The 19,939-nt window shown below is 37.9% G+C and overlaps 1 long non-coding RNA gene across 1 annotated transcript in view; it reads right to left on the bottom strand.

Moving 5' to 3' along the window:
• The window catches only part of LOC102064414 (uncharacterized), a 444,388-nt gene that overhangs the window by 112,410 nt on the left and 312,039 nt on the right, over positions 1–19,939 (bottom strand). The window contains exon 11 of the long non-coding RNA XR_003380436.2: positions 8,750–8,898. This is a non-coding gene — a long non-coding RNA (uncharacterized LOC102064414). The remainder of the gene's footprint in view (positions 1–8,749; positions 8,899–19,939) is intronic.

Below are 19,939 nucleotides of genomic sequence, written 5' to 3'. Positions count from 1 at the left end.
CTAAGAATTGACCCCATTCTCCACTCCCTTCTCTCCTGAGAAGAGCTTTTTAAACAGTAGAGAGCTCTTTGATCTCCTGGCATCCCGTAGTTATTCACACCATGGTCATCCAGCAGCTCCACCTCTCTGACCAGGTCAATGAACATACTTGAAGCAATATCACATAGTACTGCCTACAGAATATTAAAATACAGTGAGTATTCACCTTCCACCTGTCTCTCAGAAAATCTGCTGACTACTCAGCCTTCCTCCCCATGAATGATTCATCTATTTTTGGCTAACTGGGATTAGGTGAGGATTTAGAGTATCAAACTCTAAGAATGGAATGACAGATCCTATGTTTGATTTATTAAGGGAAAGAAATATTAAATGTTTTCAGCATCAAGATTAATTATCCCAAAGTTGTACACAAACATTTTTAATCTAGAACAAAATGCCTGCAAATTAAAAGATGAGAGAAAAAGAGATACAAACCTTTGAGATAATACAAAGGTGAGAATAGGAAACAGCTGACATCTTCATGTACCATTAATACCTTGCCAAAATATCCAAATTGTCACAAAGGTTTCTAATATAATTATATCAAAAAGTGGCTATAATGTAAGAAGATAAACATTTATTTCAAGACAATGCTAACCTAGTATCTGAAGGAAGTTGCTTTGGTTGGAAGATACTCTTGATAACTGTGATGAAACAGATTTTTGAAAAACTGCCTGAAATAAACAAATCCATTTTTTCAGTTTTGCACATAAATATTTGTTTGCCAATATAAATGCATTTTTTATATACACACATACTGTCTAAAGATACTATCTAGACTGTATAAAATAACTATTATGCATTATGATCTCTCCCATCTTTTCCCTTTCCCCTCCCCTTTCTCTGTTTTATTTCTTTTAATCAGTCTCATAGGTCTTTATTTGTACTTTTAGACTCAAAATCTCTTTGGACATTCAGTTGTGTACTCATATACAACATTTAGCTCAATGTTCCTAGCATGTGTATTTCTTCTTTTTTATTTAAAAGTTTTCTCCCAGTCTTTGGTTCGTATTTTCATAGAATATTAGAAGACAATTCACAAAGTAATAGTGTGTTTAAGTCTGGGGAGGGGAGAGATATATGCATATATGATTTTATCCAGACAAAAAAATAAAGTTGAATAGACATTTATTTGCAAATAAAACCTGTCACAGCAGTACTGCACTTTTTCTAGTAATTTAATTTTTTTAAATTACTAAGGCACCTCTTGATTCTTTTCAGAATAGATGAGTTTGCCATGGATTACAAAAGGTTGAGAATTGCTGCTCCAGAAAATCCCCACCAGAATGATGGGTTGGTACAATATAAGATAATTAATGGCTATATTCATTAGATGGTTAGTATGCAAGGGAGAAAGACTAAATCAGAAAGTCAGTTAATTTGCAAGGGAAGAAAAGACCTCAGAATGTGCAGAATTTCCAGAGGCAAAACAAAGTAGCCAAGGCACCAGCAGGAATACTTAGAATGGGCCCACACAGGAAGTTTCTGAACAGAAGACAGGAAGAGATGGGAATTCAGTCATTCCTAGTGAGAGTCAGGGGAGATTTTGGGTTCACTGAGGAACCAGCCAAATTCACAATGACTTATCCTGGTTCAGAGATAAATCTCTTTAATTCTGGAGAAAATTCGTGCAGGAAAAGGATCCTGATCTTCAAAAAGCCTCCAGGAAGACTTGAGCACAAACCTGAGGGATGATCCAGACCATGAAACTGTTGTCTTACAGCACGGAAATGAGGATAGGGACTGCATATTTTTTTGCTTCTATTTTCTGAGCTCATTTCACAAAAGCATTACAGTTTTATCCTTTATTTTTTAATTAATACAACAATGTTTAAAAAACAGAACATCGATCTGAATGAATGGCTCTATGCTTACAAATTATGCAATGCTTTCCAAAGGCTGGCAACGGGTAAGTTGCACTGCTAAATAGCTGAAATGATCCCAGTACATTACTAGTCCCATCCAAGAGAATGCCTGGGTATGGAGCAAGAGCAGGAATGGGCCAAGCACTCCAGTGGGCAGCTGGGATGGGGCCATCCTGTTTGGAAGGTAGGACAGCTGAACAGTGTGAATACCAATCAATTCATTCCAGTTTGCCTCAGTGCCAGTGAATCACACGACCGATTTGCTCACACAGATATAGACTCTGTATTCATGTGCTGTGTTTAGCATGGAGTCCCATAAAGGCAAATCATAGACTGGCAATATCAGCCCATTTAGTGGGATTATTGAAACTATATGAGAACTGCAAGTGTGGTATTTTTGTTTCAGGGCAAAAGTATCAGTATCACAACAAGAAAGAGATCCTTGACTGTTGGAATTCTCATTCATTCAACAATTCTCAAAATCAATTTTACAAAATCAGAGAGTAGATGAGGTCAGAAGACCTCTTTGGATATTGACTACTCTAATCCAGGAGAATCAAGGAGAGTGGGCTGCCCAGGACCATGTCCAGTCAATTTTTAATAACTCCAAGGAAAAAGACTGTGCAAATTCTTTGGCTCACCTGTTTTACTGCTCAGAAACCATAATAGTAAAAGAGTTTTTCTAATGTTTAAATTGAATTTCCTTTACTTTGGTTTTTGCCTACAGCTTCTCATCCTTTAACTGGATATCACTGAGAAGTGCATGGCCCCAGCTACCTTGGTCTCTCTTCATATATCAGATGCTCCAGCTACTTCATTCTCTTCATGCCCTTTACTCAACTCACACCAATACTCCTACATCTTTGCTGGGGAGTCCAGAAATGGACCCAGCATTTCAGCTGTGTTTCACCAGGGCTGAGGAGAGGGGAAGGAGCACCTCCCTCGAACTTCTGGCAAAACATCAAAGGAGGGAAAAAGTCTTTCAGAAGAATTATCTAGTGTTTTCTAGATTCTCCACAAAATTACATCAAAGTGGAAAAAGGTATTAACTAAGTTTAAAATGTGCTTCTAAATCGACTTTATGGCCTCTTGTGATTTTTTTAAGTGTGTTTTTTTCTGCTTTTGCACCTGAGACTCCTCATTAGATATCCTACATTCTCATTATGAGAAAATAATATATAGATATAAAATTATGCACATTAAGGAATAATTAATAAATTTGTAGTATTGATAAAATTATGCTAGTAAAGAAGGAGGATGGATACTGATTAAGAGCTTCTCCAAGGGAGAACTAATGTAACTTGAAATCACATTCCCACTTTTCTAGCACAATAGTCTATGCAAATCATGGAAACAAATTCTTAATATTTACTACTACTCTGCCTGTAACAGTCTTAAGCTATGTTAACCTTGATTAGGACTTTCAAACTTAAAACATGGTTTAGATTGAATTAAGTGGTGTTTTGGCATGGTTTTGGTTCATTTTTTCAGTCACTGTTGACAAAGACACAGCAGGATGATCAGTATTTTTGAAATGTAAATATTTTTAAGCAAGTACATGGATTGCCTCTAGCAGTGTTTGGAGTCATTTAGAAAAAAAATCTGAGGGCTAAAAATTTGGTGCACTGATAACACCCATTTCCTCTCAACATTTAATTTGCCACATTTTGCTAATAATATCAGACCAATGCATTACCACTAGCACAGGGTAAGTGGAAGATAATTACCCTTGGATGCCATGCTTGTAAGTCTCTGTTGTTACTACAGGGATCCCAGGGTGTTTCCTGCAGCCCTCATAACCACACAGACCAGATTATAACATCTGCATAGAGGCCACCATGACTGTTTTCCATCAGATTTCATTGTTCCTAGACCCCAGGTGTGGATAGCACGGGAATACAGTGTGCTCACAGGTCTCACCTGGTAGGAAGTCACAAAGGGAATATGACTCCAGCCCTCGGTGCTGAGAACTGCAAAGGTAACTCAACATGAGCAACACAAACAACAGCACACCATTAAACCCTTGTGTTCATTCTTATTTGGCTGTGCTGGAACACCCAGGGTTTCACTGTCAGAGATATAATTCCTTCCTGAATCTACCATCAGTACTTTTCCATCACAAGCAGATTTCCTGAAAGGAGGACAGGGAAGAAGATAAGATGCATAGGACTGCAAACACCACAGTGTCTCTCCCACATAGCACTGGAGTGCACTCAGACCAGGGCAATGCTTCAGATACTTTGCTACATCTCCAGCAGTAAATGAAACAGAGCCAAAAACATCATGTGTCATTTTAAGTGCTGGCACATCCCTGGAATGAGCTTGATCCATGCCTAGCTGGCAACTCCTTTAGGAAATCCCCAGCCATGGCTTAGTGCCAGAGATCATTGTCAGGAGACAGTCCAGCCAAGACTAGAGAGTTCAGCACTGGTCATGTTTTGTGCCCTAGTACAGACACAGAAATTGTAGCAACATCCAGTCTTGTTCCTGAAAATCTGATATTTACATAAAATAAAGTTTATATAAAATAGCCCCTTCCACAAGCCACTGTTGATAAAATAGAAAATGGTGGGAAAGGATTGCCAGATACTTGTTATTAACTTTTTTTTTCCTTAGTCCACTGTTTCTGTGGCTCTGTGCAGTATTTAGCCCAAGATGAACATGGTGCTAATTTGGGGATGTTGGAGGCTCCAGTAAAATCATACACATAGATTAAGCCACAGTCTTTATTTTGTCCTCTAATTTAATTGCAGTGTACTCCAGGTGGCAAAGAGTTTGCAGCTTTGAAGACTTTTTCCTTCTGGAAGCCAAACTGATATAAGGGTGACTAAAGGCACTATAGTAGATTATTGATTTTTCCTAAGCAACTCTCCCTACTTGTAATGCAAGTAGACAAAAGACAAAAATTGAGCAGCCTGGTCTACTAGAAGGTGTCCTTGCCAGTGACTGAGGGGTTGGAACTTGATGATTTTTAAGGTCCCTTTGTGTCCGGTTTTCGGCTGTTTGAAGGGCCTGGAAAGGCCCGGAGTGGCCTTGGGGCAGCCCGCGTATCAAAGGATGAGAAGAGGCTTCAGTTCTTCTTTCGGTCTTTATGTTTATTAAATGTTTATCTAAAAGATTTTCTTTCAGCCCGACAGAGGTCTGCTCAGCAGCCAGCCATGAGCACACTGTCCTGCCCTCCGGACAGTCACCTATCTTTATACCCATAGCTACGTGTACAATATTTATCATTTTTCCCCAATACCACTTATTCTTATTGCCCGGTGCACTTTTAGTAATGACCAATCCCAAAGTGCCACCATCACCAAAGAAGATGGAGGAGAAGAAGAAGAAGAAGAAGAAGAAGAAGAAGGACAGGACATGCCCCAATTCCTCCATCTTACTTCTCTAAACCCCCCTGTACATAAATCCTAAACCCTGTGTCTCACCCTCTAATTAACTAATCCCTTCACCATTCACCCCGGTGAAGTCCTCCTATCCTCATACAGGTGTCGTCTCCCGTGTAGGATCAAAGTCCAGCCACCAGACACTTCTGGCAACATTCCAGGACTCCCGAGCCCCCCAAGGGTGGTCTCGGTGACTCAGCACCTCAGTCCTGAGGTGCTGAGATCCTACACCTTTGAATCCAAACTATTTTATGATTCTATGAAAAATGAAGCTTTATTGTGTGTTACATTGTGATTAACTGACATCTCAGAGCAAAATAAGAAACCTCTGTAATTTCCATCTCTAAAGTCTCGCAGAGGTATAGTCTTTAGTAATTCAGTTTTAAGTCATACTGATAGATTTGTCTCTTTTAAGGGAGCATTTTTTCACAGGACTGTTCTACAAAATAGCTGAAATTCTTCCAGGTAATACCCTTCTCTCTCTCACTTCCCCATCAACTTTCCTTTTGTTTTGCTTCAAAGCCTTCATGTCACCTGTCCTCAGGAACAACTTCATTACATAGCAATTGAAACTCCAACTCATCTTTATAAAAAGAAAAATATAATTCATTTGCACAAGGAATGTCATGGAATCTTGCTTAAAGATTAGCTGAGAAAATGACAAGGAAATTGCAAGCCCAGCCATCTAGCAACTGACTAACCTGACCAGGCTTGACACCCAAAAGTGATCTGGCTGTAATCTGTGAATATGTTACGTCTTGCACAATGATCCTTCTGCCTTTGGTAATAATTTCTGAACTGTGATCAAGAAACTTTGATTGAAGCTGGACACCCTTGTGCTAGGCCTGTGTGCAAATCATCCAGACTCCTGAACTGCTACAGAGTTGCAGAAAAGAGAATAAAATATTAGACCAAGGTAAGTTTTGGTTCCAAAGGGATGAATTCCAAAGTGTGATCATTTGTCAGGCTGAGGAGTGGTCTCCAGCTTGCCATTTTCTGCAGCAGTGCTACATCCAGCATAGAGACTGCCTTCTAAATGCAATTTGAAAGTCCTTTAAACAGGTTTCAACAAGGAGAGGATGACTAGCTCACTGAATTGTCACTTCCATTGCAGTAGTATCTGGAGAATTTGTTCATATACATAAACACAATAAAAACACCTATCACTTCCTGTTCCACAAGTTTATGGTTAGCAGTGAATAACTGATATGAATTACTAAGCATTCAAAATCATGGTTAGAAGAAGTAGAACTTCCTATTTGGAAGTACCTATTTGGGGAAAAAAAAAATCTACCATGCGTTCAAGGCTGTTTCACAAAAAATAGACTAATTTCCAGTCAAGCATGATTAAAAGCCCTAAAATGTTACGTCCATTTTGTAAAGACAAGTTTCTTCAGTCACATAAAGCTTCTGGTAGTAAATGTAACTTCAGACTAATATAAAATTGAATCTGCAAAATAATTCTTAATACAAGGAAAACTTCCCTGTCAGTCTTTTTCCATTAAACCATTTATAATAGAGATCAGATAAAGTGCAGTCTGATGGAGGACAACTCTTTATTCTTTTTTATTGAAAATAACACTGAAGCACTAAAGTACTATCTTCCACATGATGTGCATTCATTGGAATAATTTGATACAGATTCATTGATTAAAAACACATGTAAACTCATTTCACATCCAGTATGCTGCTGCATACAACCCGCCAACAGACCTAACATCTGTTTTTGCAACCTGCATTTTGGTCTAGTTTTGTGCATGTGCATCATTAACAAATCTACGATATCAGTTTCCTGATCTGTGTACTGTTAAACACTTCAGAAGAGCTTTTGCTTTGAAATCTTCAATTGCAAAAACTATTCTTTCCAGAAGCCCATAGGCAAAAACTCTGTTTCTCGATGGCTTTACAGACTGAACATTTCCTGTTACATCCAAGAAACACCAAGTCCAGTAGGGTGTGGTACACAGGAACAGTGTTTTGTAAAAATAATCGTCTGATGTCTATCAAATAAAGCATAAAACTAAAATCATGCCTTGGGACATAATGTAACCAGTGGCTTTTATAATAATAAATACACTTACCAAAAAAAAAAAAATCACATCCAAAACTGATTTTCAGAGGTTTTTTTTTTTTCTTTGTTGATTTTTTTGTTTTTCTTTGGTGGAGTTTTGGGGTTGGGAGGGTTTTGTTTCTGTTGTTGGTTTGGTTTGAAGTTTCTTTTGACAATCCTTCCTTTCCCAATCTATTGTAGAGAATGGAAGCACTGATTACTACATAAAAGTATCTGCTAAAAATCAGAGCTCTCAAAAAACAGGCAATCTCTAAATCCTTACGGTCTGTCTCACACTTTCTTCAATACTTTCTTGCTTTGTTTTCACTTAACAGACTTGGAACAACTTCTTTGGAGTGGAGAACAAGTCAATTCATGTAAACCTGTGCAGGACCTCCTATTTTTCTGTGCAGAGTACTAGCTTAGAGTAAAATCCATGTGCACTACTTTTTCCTCTGTAAATAGAGTTTTCACAGTAATGCAGTTGCAGTACATCAACTCAAATTTCTACATAGACATCAAGAAAAGCTGGAGTTACACCACTCAGGGAACCTGTATAACCCACACACTCACTTTTTCCATTATGCAAATTTCCAAATTATTCAATGAGGTCTAAATTTTGAAGTCACAGTGATCAAAGAAAGACAAAATATCAAAGGCATCTAGAAGACAAAAAGTTAGCATCATGGTCTTCAGCTCTGTCTCCAAAAAGGTCAGTGAGATATCAGTTTCCTCAAGCTGCCTAAGAGGTGGGCATGTAGGTGGGTAAAATCTATTTCTCCTTTTTTGACTCATGGGAATACTTAGGCAATATCTAAGAGGACATTGTCAATGTTTTAGATGCAGATTAGGTGCATTGGTCCAGCCTGGAGCTATCTCCTCCTTATTATTATTCCATTAACCCTTGTATTTTCAACATTAATTTTAATGGCATTTCATTAATGTACTTTCCTCAACGTTCACTGTAATCTCCTGAAATAATAATATTTTGTAATAGTATGAAAAGAAAGGGAGTCAAGACGTGATGCCAGTGCAAACCAACAATATTCCACTGCACTGTCAAAGGATCTGATGTCTTCTTGTTCTAAGGCATGCTTTCAGTGGAATGGGAAGATTGAAAATGAAAAATAAATGGATTAAGGTAGATCATCACAGGAAAAGGAAATAAATAGAAGTAACTAAAAAAGGAAGACGTAAGTCACCCTCCACACAAAGCTGATGGAGAAAAACAGGAGAGAGAAAAATAAATGTTTTATCCAGACAAATTTTAATTCTCTGTGTACAACTATATAAGTGTCTACAGGACATAACATTGGTCTAAATACTCTTGTTCCCCTTGCTTAATATTCATTATTCAAATGAAAATTTTAGGACCCTTTAAAACAAAAATCATCATAGTAACTACTAACCTTTTTCTCCTCGGCATCTTCACATGGGGAACAATTTAAAATTATTCTCTGTATAGATTATGTCCCTGCAAGGCACCTCTGGATTTCTCCATGCAGTGAAGATGCAATTCTTCAGCAGTTTTTCAGCCCTTTGCACCTCCCAAATGTGCCTGAAGCAGAGGAGGGAGAAACAGTATTTAAGTGAACACTACCCAAAGAAGGAAGGCTAAAGGTCAAAGTGGAAAGACAGGATAGTTTTCTTGTGGACACGCCTTTTTTTTCTTTGAGGAAGTCTTTCCCATATTAGTATGATTTGCAATGCTGACCATGCTGCTACAGATACTGCTAAGACAGATCATTATGAAAGATCTCCAGCCCTAACATATATTTTAACATTAGCTGTGACAGTCACTCTACGACTAGTTTTTATCACAGGTGCACTTCTGTCTGTAGCAAGAAAGCTGCAATTCAGCTTGCAATAAATATAACCCTATAATAGGTTGATTTTGAAATTTTCACTTTAGATGTAATTTATAAGGATTAGAGGCTATACATCATGGTTCATAGGAACAATATAGAAAAGGCAATTATTAGAGCTAATTAAAAATTCACACATCTGGGACTATGGAAAAACACTTCAAAATAACTATTTATCTACCCAAATTGATATCAGACACAGTGAGAATGCAAGAAAGACAGATGGATGTTATGTTTCTGGGAACATATACACTGCTAGTGGGTAAAATTATTTTGCTCATATCTCTGTTTATAGTTGTAAAAAAGCAGCCCTCAGGTTCCAATAGAGAATGACACAAAATGCAACTTGTGCAAATGTAACATGTTGGTGCAATTGAGAAGACCTCACATATGTTAAATTGACTACAACATGGCATAAGCCACTAGGGGCATTTGGTTAACGCACTTAATTTAGCACAGTAATTGCTGTATGAGAGCAAATTGCCAAGTTATTTCTTACACTGTGCTTAAGACTAGTTATTTTCCTTTCTTTTACCATGTCTTATTTACTTTTTTTTTCTCTCTTTATTTTAAGGAAGTTTTCTGCAGGCTCTGTGCTACACTCAGACATAGGAAAGTGTTCTTTTCTGACTGGTTTCTCAGCTCGATGAAATTGACTGTATTGTAGTTTGAGAAATCCAGCAGCTTTCCTGCGCAATTTTTTTCTGATATAACTTGTTTATTTGTTAGAATTAAATCAGCGGCTACAATCTCCTCCCACATTAGTCAAGCCAAAAGAAATGCTCTGAAGTAACAACAATTTGTTTCATTAACATTTATCCCATGAAAACATTTGTCTAACAGCTGAAAGTACTAAGTAGTTCTGCAAGTGCTTCATAAGAAGGATGAATGTGTCAAGCCACCTATTTGAGCTCTCTGGCTGCTTTGTATATTATCACTGAGAAAAACTATGAAAATAAGCCATGAGATATTATGGGTTTAAGCATGATGGGAAAATAGAAAGTTCCTACTCTAGACTTGACAACCAAGGAAGAATAATACTAATACCTGAACTGAAATAACAGAAAATAGGAGGATAAATAGAATTAGCATAGTAAACTAATCCTATGTATACTTAATGGGTTTCGTGTATCTGTGATGTCTGCACAGGAACCATCTGCTAACTTCTCTTTACCATCAGGGTAGAGAGATGCATGTGAACTTTAGGATGAGATAAATCCATGATTCCCATCTGACTTGACTACTGAGTGTGCTGGGACTAGCTCATACACAGCTCCTAAGTGAGAAACACTAACATTTGAGCAGGTGTAGCCCACTCAGGCTGCCAAATTATTCCTAAGGTTTTTGTAGGTTTCTCGGCAGAGGAAGGTGGTTTCTTTTTAGAGAGAAGTTTTGGAGGAGGACAAGGAAATTATACTGATGAAGATTATGGTTTTTTCCTCCATGTACAAAGCCTTTAGGAAAAAAAGCACACAAAAATATTAAACAAGGACAGGACAAAGATTGACATCAACTGCTAAGGCCAGAAATCAACTTCTCTCCAGCAAATATTAATCAAGCAAGGAAAGCCTGGGAAGGTCTTCAAAGCTCAAGAAAGTGATTTAAAAGAAAAAGGGAAACTACTGAATTGATATAATTTCCTTGTCACAGTTAAATTGAAATCAAGAATTTATGTACCTTTACAACAGAAGGGAGAGGATAGAAACAAAAGGGCAAAACTGTAACTCTGAAGTAAAGATATTAATTGAGATTAGAGATGCTGGTATTAATTAGGAATGAAGATGTAAGGGAAAGTGCTTGTAAAAGGTTTTCACAGTGAGGAACAAAGAGAGAGAATATAGCTTACACACCTTCCAGATGTTCCAGGAAAGCATCCACAAGACCTGGTGATACTCAAGATCATAGAACATGGAGAGAGGGGCAAGTGAAGAAACACTGAATTACATCAGAGACAAGCAGTATGATGTTACATTGATGAAGAAAGGAAATATTGTGGACAGTTAAGGAGTTAGAACTCATTTTCTCACTCAGATTGGCCTTTAAAAAATACGGCATAATAGTTGAGAATTTTCTTCTGTCTGTAGAACAGGAGAGAAATCTGAAGGAGAGCTCAGTCTGTGAGTCATCTGAAAAGAAACAGTAGTCAATTTTGCATATGTTCTTCAGAGATACAACATACGAGGAAAGAAGAAAAAAATCTTATTAATAGATAATCAGTAACAAGAAACTATAAAAGAAAATACTTTAGGAATTATCAGAAATGGAAGAGGGAAAACCAACCTTTGTTGATACCTCAAAAGCCAATGGATGATAAAATTTTAAGATGAGCATACTTGATATATCCATGACATCTGATGAAAATTGACAGCACATAGTATTGAGAATAAGGTTTGGCTAACAAGAAGGCATTTGAAATTTTGCAAGAGTAATTTCAGCTGAATGAGATTGGTCTGTGCTGCGCTTGGATGTAGCAGCATGGGGGTTTAGATGATGGTTGCTGCTACCTATTTCCAAATAAGCATATCCTGAGGGAAAGCCACTTGGGTAAACATTCAGGCAAGGCAGTCACCACACCACAATCACCATGGCTAGCTCAGTGAAGAGAAGCAGAAGGGCCTTTTGTACGTGGTCAGTTCCAGTGAGGCTTATTTCAACACACGACATGGGAACCAGAAACAAAAGACAAACCACGCACTCTGCATGAGGTTTAAGTAGGGCCAGATATGGGGGCAGTACCAAGGGGCAGGGCAAAGGGCATTGGCTTTTGGGGAAGAAGGGGCCAGCCACCAGGGGTACCACAACCAATGAGGAGACAGGGGAAGGAAAAACCAGGAAAAGTTGGGACATATGGGGAAAGGAACTGGGATGGGTCAGTGTTGTGCAGGACTCCATGGGGAAGTTTTTTCTGTACACTCAGGTGGGGGGAACTCTTTGGTAAGTCTCTCCAAGGGAGGGCTCTGGGGAATTCCCTGAGTGGGAAAGATCCTAAGGATTCCACAACTGGGGAACAAAAATGGAGTGACAGGACCCAGCATACACAGGAGTGAAGTGTTAAACAGTGCAGTAACTGGAAAAGGAAATGGGGACACTAGTTATTTTTTTTTATTAGGAAATATTAGCACAAGTTTCACAACAAGAATAGGAGAGGAACCATCCCTACCTTTGTTTCTTCAAGAGAAGGGAGAAATTTCTGTCCCTCTATTCCTGTCTGGTCACTTGGTACCAGATTTTTTTTAGTAAAATCCTATTTTTTTAACCAAGCTACTTTATTAAACGAACAGCAAAGGGACATCCCAGTACTTTGCTGTTGATTTGTAGCCCCTTCCTCCCAGAGGAAGTTCAGGGCAGTAATGTGCTTTTGCACACAGATTGCTCACTAGCACTTGCTGATAGGTAAATGTGCCCCTCTTTTGGTGGTTCTATGAATATAACCTGTCCCTGTCCCTCTTTGAGCCAGCAGTGTCTGTCCTGGTCAGCAAGCTTCTGGCTCTCTAGCTACAGATGGTCTCTCTGGTAGCATAGCTACTGACTCTGATTTTTATTGATCAGCAGCAAACAAACCTCGCTGTGCACACAAGCTCAACAGCTGCTATTTCTTGAGCAGTTCATAATTCATGCTTCCTAACTTACTTTACCTATAGAAAGCTAACAGATCTGCACTTAGATTTTGTTGAAAGCAGAAGGGAGGGCAACAATACTGATGGCACTGGAAATGATGACAGGCACACTTACATTATCCAAGTGGAAAGCTGGCAAAGTCATGCTGAGGTAAGACCTGGAGAGGGTCAAAGTCAATGAATGTTGAAATAGCCCCTTGTACATGACCAGAAGCCAAAAAGGGAACATCACTTGAAGACTGAGTTATGCAAACAGCCCTTAGACATGTGGGAGAGTTGTACCAAAGCTGGGGGTGGAACAAAGGGCTGAAAGAAGCAGCAAATATTTGAGGCCTTAGGTTTGTCATGAGTATGAAAGTTAATGTCAGTGATGGTGCAGAGAAAAAAACTACAAAGGAAGAAAGAACAAAATTAAGTTGGCATGTAGATTAATAGAATGAGGTAGAGAAGGCATCAGCCTGTTACAGGAGTGTACAGAGAAGAGTACAAGGGAGGGAACTTGGTGATATAAACCATTTATAATGCATATCCTTCAGTGCTGTGCTTGAGCTCTGGGGTTTGTATCATAATATTAAAACATAGCACTTTGTATGATGGTACTTTATGCTATCAGCATGATGTCAGTTCCCCTTCCAGGATAACATAAGAAATAACATAACTTCTTGTTCTCTGCCCTTTCAACATGACTGCAAGTTCACTCCCCCTTTTTTGTTAGGCTCTTTGTGGGTCAAGCTTCTCTTTTTCTTTTCTCTTTCTCTTTCTTTATTTTAAATAAAGATTATAGATTTGTTATGTTTTCTGTCCCTGTATTTGTTTCGATGTTACCTCTCTGATGTCATTCTCTGCCCAGTGTTAACCCTCACTACTCTTTAGAGTGTCTGTTCTGTTAAATTAAGTCTGAATCTGTCCCAGTTCAGGAATGGTTGAAAATTATTAACATTCTGAAGACTGCTCAGTGTCCTTTTTGAAATGAACTGATCATGGTCCAACTCCTGGTGGATGGTCCACATCTCCCATGCACTGTTACAGCTGGCACTAATTGGCACCCTCGTTCTCAGTCTTAGTAGGCAGGTTAAGCACCAGATTGTGCAATGAATTATTTTTTCACTCCTGGATGTGATCTACCTGTGTTCAAGTTGAAGTAGAATACAGAAGCAGCAAAGGAAAGCCCAAGTAATTAGTGCTTTTGTTGTGCCATCTCTGTGACTCAGATCAATGGGGCTTTTCTCATTTTTCAATCTTGGAATCAAATGTGAAACAAAGTCACTTATGAGATGCCCTTGAAAAACTATTTCTGTTTTTATAATTCTTCAGTGAAGGATAGAAATCTGAATGCCAACACAATAACAGGTTGGCAGAAATATTTTATTACCTTGATTGTGGATGAGAAGTAATTCTCCAAAAAAGAAAGCGGGAGCTTATCATCCCACGCTTCAGTGGGATTCTCAGACATATTCCGTTAGAAGCCGAGTGCTATAATGTCAGATGGTGGGTCCCCCAGGCTCCCTGGCAACCTGCATGCGACTAAGAAAGAGGCAACAGCTTGCTTCAAGTATCCTTCCTAGAGATGACATAGTTAGATAAACCCAACGGGGAGTATAGCACGTGGAGGGAGCAGTCTGGTAAGAGGAAACCATTCCCTGTGGGACTGGCTCCATATTGCCACATGAAATGTTCAAAACACTGCTAGCCAGGAAAGTTGAATTTATTGCTTAATGAGCAGAGGACCCGGAAAAGATCATTGACAACTGCAGTGTAAACACAGCCACTTAATAGGGTGTTACTGAATGCCAAGAGGAAATTAAAAAAATCTGTCCTACAAGCAGCACTTTCTACCATATAGAATACGATTGGAATAAATAGAGAACACAGAAAGCAGCTGTAGAGAACAGATGAGATATTGGATATGGTGGAAAGAAGAGAAGAACGTATATCCAGAGGGCATTTTTTAGACTGCATTGAGTATAAGAGTTGTGTAAAAGAAAAGATGAAGGAAGACAAGTTAGCATAACAGCAGCAGAGTGACAGAAGTAACGCAAAATGACATTGTGACATTATTAAGAAGCTCAGCAACACACTCAACCTCCATCACAATGTCATCAGGACAGATGGCAACAATTGGCAAAGACAAGGCACAGCATGTCTGGAAAGCAATAAGAGCCTATAGAAGAAAAGAAATCATATGAGCAGCTATGGAAAACACAAGAGAATACTGCGGATTTTTGTAGAGGTAAAGCAACAATTTACCATCCACCCTATGCGTTTTTATCTCAACTGCCGAGTACATATGACATAATTTCCCAATTTGTCAAAGATTTGCAAAGAATCAGGGCTTTCAAAGACCTTATTACTATAATTTATTATTCTTTTTAGTACCTGCGAGACCGACTGTGAGGGACTGCATCATGCTAGGTAGTTATCTAAATATGAATTAAAAAATAATCTCTGCAAAATGAGCTTACAATCAAAATGCAGCATGAAACAAAATATTTGGGTGCAGGTGCAAGGAGGTGCAGATGCAAGGAGGTAATGAAAAAGGCTGGTCTTCTAGGAGTGTCAGCAAAGGTCAGAGAGAAATGATAACAAGAGGAAAGGAAACCTACGGATAATGTGGCAGAATTGTGTCATAAAGATCTCACTTTTAATATTAATTAATAAAACTAAACAAAACAAAACAAAATAGGACAGCAACAACATACATGAAGGACAGAAATAATAAACTTGAGATAGGAAGTAGAAACTTTAGGATAAAGAATGTCAAATGTACAATTATACCTGTATTATCTAATAGTGCAACATCTGAGACCAGGAAAGCACTAAATAAACAAAGTTTATTAGTTTTGAGAAAAAGGCCAGTTCAGCCAGAGTGGTGTATGCCAAGCAAGACACATGAAGCTTGTTCTTCCTGCACCAGGGTCATCTGTCATGAAGTTCCCTCAGTATTGCTGGGCAGTATCACAAAAAATTGAGCCTCCATATGTTGAGCTCCCACTGGAGGAGAAAGTTAAACTCCTCTGGCTAATTGAGCTCCTGGAAAAAAATGTTTAAAAAAAATCTTCACATGGTAGGGCTGTGGGTGCAAGAGGGTTGAAGAAAAAATATTTTACTAGCCAATAGTTAGAATTACATGGGCTTTGGATGGACACCTTTTGTCTGAGAAGGGCCATCCACATTTTTTTCCTTACTAGGATTTCATATTATTTGTTTTTTCCTCTTTGTTTTTCCTCAAAGACACATTTTGAACGTGAGTTAAGAGAAATTTACAGAAAGGTAAAGAGTGGCAATACATAAAAAAGGAATGTGAGAAGCCGTATGTGGCACCAGGCCCTGCTGTTCAATTCCATGTGTGTTGGGTATTTGTTTGACCCTTCCCAGCTGTTGTGTACTTCCTCATCCCCTGGATAATATGAGCCCCTTGCCTGATCAGCTTCCAGATGCTATACAGTTCCCAGTTCCTCCTGATCGTAAGTCTCAACACCAGCTCGGTTCCAGCTGCCATAACTCTCATCCTTCCTCAGCGAAGAGCTCCCTACCCAACAGTTCCCCCAAATGTCATAACCTGCCTGACCCTCCCCAGCTGTTGCAATCCTCCTGATCCCACTCTGTAAAACCTCTTTGATTTGTCCCTTTCCAGCTGCTCTGCCCATTACCACTGAAGGCTGTGGTCCAGATCCTATCTCCTTGAAGTGTCCTACAAGTGCAGAAATTTACTATTATAGCTCACAGATTCTTTACAGGATATAATTTTTTGGGCAGATTTCAGAAAAAAAAAATCCTGCTGCAGTAGATTTACAGTGGTAAAAAATCATGACAATGTAAATTTATCAGCATCTGGAATATTATAAAATTACATACTATATACATACTACTTTAAATACACAGTATCAATATTATATTAATTGTATGTTATATAGCCAATATAAAATATTGTTAGAAGATTATGTAGACTACACACATAAATAAATTAAATTTAATAATGAACATAGTATAATACAATCAATATCCTTAAAATTTACTTTTAATTAAAATTTACTTTTGATCAATATCCTTAAAATTTTACTTTATGGTAACTGAAATGAAACTATACAGAAAACTGAAGCTCCCTTTATTTTACTTAAGAGCTGACCACCAAACCTAGGCCTCAGACATCTTTAGCACATTCTAACAGCATAGTCAAAATCTTAACTTGTTTCAACTTCACATTGTAAAACTGATCCAAAGAAATGCCAGTATAAAGGGAATTCAGAAGTCCTCACAACTTAATATTGGGATACAGAATTTTAATTGTATACAGATTGTTATAAGTCAAGAAAAAGATCATTGATTTTTCAAACAAAACTTTTAAACACATTAGGGGAATGAGCTCATTGTTTACATGATCTGGTATCTCTTGAAGATACATTAAAGGGATCACAAGTCACAGTTTGATACTATTTCACTTGAATAGTTTTCTCCAGAATTGCTAAAGAATTCTCTATATGCCAATTTTTATGCTCTTCCTCTAAAAGATTCAATTATTTATTTAGAAGGAGAGGGAAAAAAAAACAAGACAAGACAAAATGTGTAACTCTGATGATCACTCCTCTAACTCAAATAATCTATATTGAGTATATGGAGAAAGGATCTATTGTGCTTCAGTATCTGTCAAAGTCAGCCATACCAAGGTAAACAGCAGTCAATATAATAATATCTTCAGCTTTTCAGTAGTGGGCTATTCCACCTCTACCCACAATTTCCCTGTTGCCCCATATACACTGTTAAAGGTGCTTTGGTAGTTCTGTTGGCTGTCCTACCACGTTTCCTCTTTTTTCACATCCATTTCATGACCCTAAACCACGCGTTGGTTCAATAAACACGAGTACCAGCTGTGGTATTCCCAGCTGGGGATGTGATGATTCCTTGCAATGGATGAGCCACAATAGCAGCTACAGGGGTCGGGAACACCAATTTAGATGAAGGAATAATGGATCAATGCAAAGTCTTACAAGCATGTCTATGCTATCCTCTAGACTTTATCGAAATCATAGATTTGGCTACATGGAGTCAACTGAGAAACTTATGCCTGAAATAATCATCACTTTAAGTAGTTCTAGACATGAGGAACTTATAGATCTGAAAAGCTGATTTTCTATTATACAGAGGAAATACAACAATGTAACCTTTCAGCATTTTGAAGAGATTGGTTTTTATTCTTTTTTTTAATTTATTTTTTATTTTCAAATTTTTTTTATTTATTCTTAAAAGCACAGATTTGCTAATGACACTGCACAACAGTCCCTATAAGTGGTAAAAGACCATTTATGTTTTCTTTTAAATAAGAATGTAATCTCAAACCCATGTCTTCATGCCCCTTTGTACATACTGGAAAGAAATAAGAATACATTTATCTCAGAATCACTAAGAGTAATTGTATCTTGTGATTCCACACATTTGCAAAACTGTGCTGTTAATCTCATGACAGATATTTCTGAAATGCTTCAATTTCTGTACAGTCATCTATATGACAAAGGCAAAAAAACAAAACAGGAAAGTGGAAAACAAAGATGACAGCAAGATACTTTAAGTCAGACACACTTATATTTTCTTCAAAATTGACAAATTAATTTGTCGCCCTATAATTCTGAATTTGTAACAAAGTACAAAATAACTTTAAAATCGTTTTTTGTATTTGTATTTTTTTCACTAACAAGATATTCTAAAACAAATTATATTAATGATATAGCAAAGTGAACAAGCCAATAAAGATAGAATGCCTCAGTGTCAATTTAGAGAGGCTACTATGGGGAAATGTGAAAAACAGGTAACATTTCTTTTTCAGGGAAAGATACTTTCAGATACTTTTTCTCTATGCCAAATTCAAATAGAATGCTTTCTACTTTATTCCCTAATAAGAACAAGGGTTAGTCATTAAATGGTTTCTTTCAGTTGGTAGTCAGAGTAGCATTTTAACATCTTCATTGTATAAGGACCATTTCCAGTAGAAGTTCTCAGAAGAAAATGTCTGACAAGGACAATGAAGAGCCGGCAAAAGGTGAGGGTGGAGATGCAAAGAAGATGCACACTCATAGCTTGTAGGTTAAATGTCTGCCTCAGACTTGACAGCTTCTATTAACAGCAGTTCCATGGATGTCAGTTTTTTATATATAGGAATCTGAAGACAAGAGCAGTTCACAAATTTGGAACAAATACAGAAAAATTAATATTTGCACAAGACTCAAAAAACCCCACTAATTTTCCTTTGTGTGTGAAAGAGAGAAAAAGAGAGAACTCTAGTAAATATGTCTGTGCCTCAGTTTCCCATTCATAAAAGAAACAATTGAGTCGTTTTCTTCCTATCACAGCATGTATAACTCCTGCTGCACAAATATTCATCATCACCTTTCTTAATGCATTTGTTCTGCATAAAATTGAAAATAATTGTTCATTTCATTAATAGAAAGTGCTTTGTAGCATCAGGTACTCCATTCATTTTAATCTCAGTTCCTACATTTGAGTTACTGCTGAATATTTCTTTTCTAGATAAATGCAACACCTTTCATTTCTGTCTTTTTCCATCCCATATGTGTAGACTAGTTACATAGAATCCCTTGGGGTCAGAAGAGACCAGAAAGCCAGCCTGTTTTGTTGGGCCCCAAGGCCTGGCCTCAGGCATAAGTATGTACAGTCTGAGAGGTTCGCTCTCATCCTGAGCACAAATGTAATGTTTTTTACTGTTAATGGAAGTGATGCACTTACACTGATATTGCACTTACCTGATATTTTGTTGTTTCTCCATTAAGAATATCAGAGACAGAGAGTAGAATTGTCCAACCAGGCAAGGAAATCTCTCCCCAGGGTTTTCTCCTCCTTTGCAGAGGAGTGACCTGGGATCCAACTTTGGAAATGACAACTATGATGTGTTCTTAAACTGAAATATGCTTGATATATATTATTAGTGAAAGCTTCTCCCAAAATCTGGAGCAGTGCCAATGGACCATTGAAAAAGAACCACACGAGCCAGGTTCTGGCATGGTAGGTGTAGTTGACATTGACACTGTAAAGTTTTCACAAATGAGAGCAGGAAGTATAGACATTTCATTTCAAAAGGAATTGCTCTGCAATGGATTCTGATCTATTA

This window comes from Zonotrichia albicollis, chromosome 3, assembly GCF_047830755.1.
Source record: "Zonotrichia albicollis isolate bZonAlb1 chromosome 3, bZonAlb1.hap1, whole genome shotgun sequence".
In the NCBI taxonomy this organism is placed as follows: domain Eukaryota; kingdom Metazoa; phylum Chordata; class Aves; order Passeriformes; family Passerellidae; genus Zonotrichia; species Zonotrichia albicollis.
This window is presented reverse-complemented; position numbering and strand designations above follow the sequence as displayed.